This window comes from Cucurbita pepo, chromosome LG03, assembly GCF_002806865.2.
Source record: "Cucurbita pepo subsp. pepo cultivar mu-cu-16 chromosome LG03, ASM280686v2, whole genome shotgun sequence".
NCBI classification, from domain to species: Eukaryota; Viridiplantae; Streptophyta; class Magnoliopsida; order Cucurbitales; family Cucurbitaceae; genus Cucurbita; species Cucurbita pepo.
In genome coordinates, this window is record NC_036640.1 from 6,656,947 (window position 1) to 6,663,470 (window position 6,524).

Here is a 6,524-nt window from a genome sequence, read left to right on the forward strand (position 1 = left end):
AAATGATAATCTAGTTCAACATGTTTGGCCTGCTTGTGAGAAACGGGATTAGAGCTCAAAAAAAATAACACTTTTGTTGTCATATAAGAGTAAAGGCTGCTGTGAAATAGGGACCTTGAGGTCATGCAAAAGATGCGTAACCCAAAGAAGTTTAGCAGCAGTTGTGGCAAGAGCACGATACTCAGATTCACAGCTGGAGCGTGAGACAGTAGGTTGCTTTTTGGCACTCCAAGAAACGAGATTGTTACCAAGGTAAATAGAATAGCCGGATGTAGAACGACAAGTATCGGGACAACCAACCCAGTCAGCATCCGAATAAGCGACGAGCGTACTAGGAACTGTGGATGGACGAAAGGTAAGACCAAAGTGGAGTGTTCCTTTGACATAGCGAAGAATACGTTTGACAGCAAGAAAGTGATCTGCAGTAGGGACATGCAAGAATTGACTGACAGAATTGACAGCATAGGCAATATTTGGACACGTAATAGTCCAGTACTGAAGGGCGCCAACAAGAGATCTGTAGAGAGTAGGATCAGAGAAAGGAGAACCTTCAGCAGTTATGTGTTGAGAAACAACCATGGGAGTGTGAACTGATTTGCTATCGAGCAATTGAGCACAAGTAAGAATATCTTGAGCATATTTTAACTGACTAATAAAGAGACCATCAGGAGTGGGTGAAGCTTCAAGACCAAGAAAGTAACTGAGAGAACCCAAATCTTTGGTAGCAAACTCAGAATGAAGCTTGCGAGTAAAGCTGTCAATAAGAGATGAGTTGTTGCCGGTAACAATAATGTCATCAACATAAAGAAGCAAATAGATAATGTTAGATTGCTGATGAAAGACAAAAAGGGACGTGTCAGCGCGACTGCAAGAAAACCCAAGTGTGAGAAGAAATGAGCTAAAACGCTGAAACCAAGCACGAGGAGCTTGCTTTAAGCCATAGAGAGCTTTCTTTAATAGACAAACATGAGTGGGAAATCGAGGATCAATATACCCAGGAGGTTGTTCCATATGAACACGTTCAATAAGAGTTCCATTGAGAAAAGCATTCTTGACATCAAGTTGTCGAAGAGGCCATTTATTTGTGACTGCAATAGAAAGCACAACACGGACAGTGGTAGCTTTGACAACCGGACTAAAAGTGTCAGTGTAGTCAAGACCAGGAACCTGAGTATAACCTTTGGCAACAAGACGAGCCTTGAAACGCTCGACGGATCCATCAGGCAAATATTTAATACGAAACACCCATTTAGAGCCCACGATGTTGGTGTTGGCAGGGCGAGGAACCAAAGTCCAAGTATCATTTTGTTGTAATGCTCGAATTTCTTCATCCATGGCAGCCACCCAAGCAGGATTCTTAGCCGCAGATTTGAATCCTTTTGGCTCAGTGGATGCAAGAAGAGCAGAAAGAAGTCCAGATGAGCCCAAAATACAAAGATTTGCTAGATGACGAGTCTTGAATATACCAGCTTTGGCTCGTGTGATCATAGGATGAGTGCCCAAAGAAGAGAAATCAACAGGAGGTTCAATAGAGGTCGAATTAGAAGTCGAGGGTGGCAAAGTGGAACCTGCAAGAGAAGTATCAACCTGCACAGACTCATCTACAAGGTCAGAACAAATATCACACGGGGATGAACTGGATCGAGGAGTGTGCGGTGATGAAGTGGTAGGGGGGGATGAATCAATATGATGAAGATGTGGTTCCAAGAAATTTGAAATAGGAATAGAGGAAAGAGGTTGGGCCTGGGAGCTAGGGATAGCAGGAAAGTGAGTTTCATCAAATTGAGCATGGCAGGTGATATATAGCTTAGTGGTGGCGGGATCAAGACAGCGGAACCCTTTATGAGCAGAACTATAACCCAAAAAAATACAAGGAATGCTGCGGGGAGAAAGCTTGTTAGGCATATAATCACGCAAATAAGGATAAACACGACAACCAAAGGGATGAAAATTGTCATAATGTGGAGTGTAGCCATAAAGGAGTTCAAAGGGTGACTTACCTCCAAGAAGTGGAGTAGGCAACCGGTTGATAATATAAGCTGCAGTGCTGAAGGCGTCAACCCAAAAACGAGAAGAAAGATGAGAGTGAAAGAGAAGGGCCAAGCCAGTCTCAGTCACATGACGATGTTTTCTCTCAGCACGACCATTTTGAGCAGGTGTATATGGACAAGAGAGTTGATGGTGGATGCCAGAATTACGTAAATGAGTTTTGAAACAAGTACTAGTAAATTCGGTACCACCATCGCTTTGAAATACCTTGATACGAGAAGAATATTGATTTTCCACAAATTTTTGAAATTGAAGAAAAATATCAAAAAAATCAGATTTAAATTTTAAAGGGTAAAACCAAGTGAATCGAGAATAATCATCAATAAAAATAACATAATAAAGGAAACCCGAATTTGATTTGACGGGAGAAGGACCCCAAAGATCACAATGAATAAGATCTAACACATGAGACGACCTACGTTCATTGCGGGAATAAGGCAATCGATGACTTTTCGCAAGCTGACAAGTATTACATAATGATGGAGAAGGCAATAAAGACGTAAGAGAAAGATGACCTTTTCTATTTAAAAAAGAAATAACAGAATGATTCACATGACCCAGACGAGCATGCCATAAATCATATGAAGCACGTAAAGATTTGTTTCTAAGGGCTGAAATAAAAGCAGAGTTGCCGCGCTCCAGCACATATAGCCCTCCATCTCTTTTACCGGTTGCCACCACCCTTCCTGTTTGACGATTCTGGATAGTAATAAGATTATTAGTAAATGTAACGGAGAGAGGAAAATCAGACGTTAATTTACTTATGGAAAGAAGATTTTTAGTGAGGTGAGGGACAACCAAGACATCTAACAAGTGAATATTTGGAACAGGAGAAAGAGTACCGGTGTGGGTAATGGGTAGGGATGCACCGTTTCCTACAATCACAGAGTCCTTACCCGTGTAATTTTTAGACTGATCCAAAATAGATGGGTCGGCAGTCATATGGGCCGAAGCTCCAGTGTCCAGAAACCAATCAGCAGCATCGGGTCCAGCAATAGAACATGACGTGTTAAAGGCTTCAGCAAGGTGAGCATGAGAAGAATCAGGTCGAACATACCGTTGGTTGCAGCGGTCAGCATAATGGCCCTCTTTGCGGCATATTTGGCAGTGAGGTGGTCGACGACCTTGACTTGAGTGGGTTCGTCCTCGATTAGAAGAGTTGTTTTTGTGAGAATAAGAACGACCTCGCTGGTTGGTAAAGGAAGCAGGGTGGCTTCCATGGGTGCGACCACGATTAGTGACTGTGAATGCTGTAGGAGTGGAGTTAGAGGACTCAAGGGAGAGCTGAAACAACTCAAAACTTTCAGCTTTAGAGACTAAATCTGCAAAACAGGGGATAGAGGTGAGAGCCATCTGAGCAGTAGAAAAAGCTGAAAATTCGGTGCCGAGTCCACGAAGGAACCAGTGCACTTTATCAATGTCCTCGACAGGTCTGCCAATGGCATGAAGTTGGTCACAAATTTTTTTGAAGGCACGGGCATACTCAGCAACAGGTTTGGTGCCACGTTTCATCAACTGCAAGTCATCCTTGAGTCTCAGTTCACGAGCTTTCGACTGATGGCTGAACGTAGTTTCCAACGCAAGCCAAACATCACGTGCAGTAGATAAACCAACGACAACAGCCATGGCTTCCTCAGTGAGAGAGGAGAGCAGGAGACAGAGAAGTCGTTGATCGGCTGCTCTCCATGCCAAATATTTGGGGTTGAGTGTTGAGGAGGTTTCTGGTTCAAAGCGAGGTGGTGGAACCATAGTTCCATTGACATAGGCCAGCATGTCTTGACTCTCAAGGAGAGGGAGAAGTTGGCTTTTCCAGAGAAGATAATTGGAGGAAGAAAGTTTGATGGTGATCATATGGATTAGAGTATTGAAAGGAAGAAGATGATAAGAAGATTCGGAAGCCATAGAGAAGAAAGGATTAGGGTTGTTAAACCGAAAGGGCTCTGATACCATGTGAATGTTTGCTGAATCCACCACACCTAAATGGTGGTGAGAGTTCTCTTATTTATAATCATTTACAGAATACAGAAATATGATAAATTACAAATAATATGGAAATAATGATAAAAGGAAAGAATAATAAATGAAAACAATATATTTGCCTTAATAAAAGGGCAAATATGGTAACCCGTAATGTAAGGCAAATATCTAGATATTTGCCTTATAATGAACGGTCAACTATCCTTAACAATACTCTTAACTTGCCTATCTTCATTCTCATCTAACAAAATCGGATATATTTTACTTCTTGGCCCTGTAGTGAGCTTAAGGTTAAAACTACTTTGGAATATTTAGTTTTGAAAGTTAATCTCTGGTGCACTCTCGTCTATACATCTAGTCGCTCCTCACGATCATAGATTACTCTAGTTCTAGCGTCCTAATCTTAACTTAGTTCCCTCTACATGCTTTATAAAGGAGATGTTCCTATCGATCACCTAAAGCATGGGAACATATTCTAAATACTTATGCAAGTTCTACGGAGAGATAACATTCATCACTCAACTAGATCACATATAATCATATCCCATCCTCACATATAACCATATCCCATCCTCATTTCTACCCTAAATTCTCTTCCTAGGAATATTTTCATAATTTTTCATAACATACATGGTACATTTATCCAAAATTGCCCCTTTAGAGCCTTAACCAAGCATTTTTTAACCATTTATGGGAAGATATACTTGTATGCTAGCACGTTCTAGCGACCCCCAAAAGTATTACTTGTGAAAAGTCTTAAAGGCGATTTAAATGGATGACACGTGCCTTCCCAAGCTTGGTTTTCTACTTGCTATGAGCTCCAAATTCTTTGAAATTCTTTCGTAAGTCCTAATTCAAGTTAAAATAAGATTAGTATCGAAATCGAGACGAATAACAGTGGAACGCATGTCAAATGGGAGAGAAGGAGCTCACCACGCACTCCTCACGCAGCTAGAAGGTCTATGATGTGCAAGTATACATGTGAGTAAGCCACGCTCCTAGGGGTTATGCGCGTCCTCGGTGTCATGGTCATGCTTGTCCAAGTGTGTTGCTTATGGCCGCATGTCGGATATCCTGGTCATGCTTGTCCAAGACGTGTTGTCCATGATCGTATGTTCGTTTCAAACTCCTTTTATATGCTTTCATCTTAGATAGATCTTTACTATTTCATGTTGGGTTAATACAAGGGTGTATGACTAGTCACCAAAATATGTCTACATCCGTCAAGAATAAAATGTCCTAAAATGTTCTATAGGGGAAAGTGACTAGTCTATTCTTCCAACCCTGAGTTATATGTTATTTAAGTCGTGGTGTTTCTTTCTTTGCATATAGCCATATAACGTTATTTTCTTCAATCCTTTTAAATTGTTTTCAAATGTATTTCCTTGGTCATATTTTCTAAAACATTTCTCGCAAACGTGACCTGAAGCTCAAGCATACACTAGCATTGTCTGCGAAATCCGAATTTCTCACGAATGACTTGTTCGTTGGGTTAGAACAAATGCCGCACAATCACTATCCCGTTATCGCAAGAGTGTGACTGTGACACTCGGCTCTAAGACATGTCTTAATCGATGTGCAACACATGTCCTTCCTATAGAAACTTTTCTTTCATTCTAAAGTGCGATTGTGACACTCGACTCTAAGATATGTCTTAATTGATGCGCATCACATGTCCTTTCGATAGAAGCTTTTCCTTCATCATTTTTACAAACTCGAATCAAGTTTATTCCTTCACCACAATTGTAGAGTATTAATCCATATTTCTGTCAAAATTATTTATATTATGTTTTGCTAATTGCAAAAGAGAAATAAATCCACGAATAGTTCGTCCAAAACTAAAAACTCACCAGGCTTATCAAGGCATCACTTTCTGCTCCGATTTGACTCAAGGTTTCTTCATGGAAGTTGAGCGGTATCATCACACGAACAACATATTAAAAATTCAGAACCTAACTCTACAGAAATCTCACAGATACAAAAAATTGAAATCCTTACCTCTCCTTTTTATTCATTTTTTTGGGTGGATTTGGAGGATGCAAGAGTCTAGATTCAATGTCTTCAACATCCTAAGCAAGTTTTGTGAATTGATCGTGATTGAAAAATACCTTTTCATGGCTGAATCTTCAATAAAACATTATATCTCTAAAGGAAAATTTTGAAAATTAATTGTTATCTTTGGCTCGAGTCTTACCTATTATGCCCATTGTTTGTTTTTATATTTGAAATAACCATATGGAGACTGTTGAAATTGGATGAAATTTTATTTATATTGTGGTTTTGACACACATTATTGATCTCATTTATCAATTCCTCATTCTTTTCAATCATATATGTAATGTTGTGAATATACTTGACGCTATTTTAATCTTGGTATGATAACTTTGTTCTTAAGACTACAAATATTATAATATAGCACTCAAAAATGCTACTATAAGTTTAACGCATTATTTTAGCTATAGCTATATTAATATATTGTTGTTTTCATAGAAGCACTA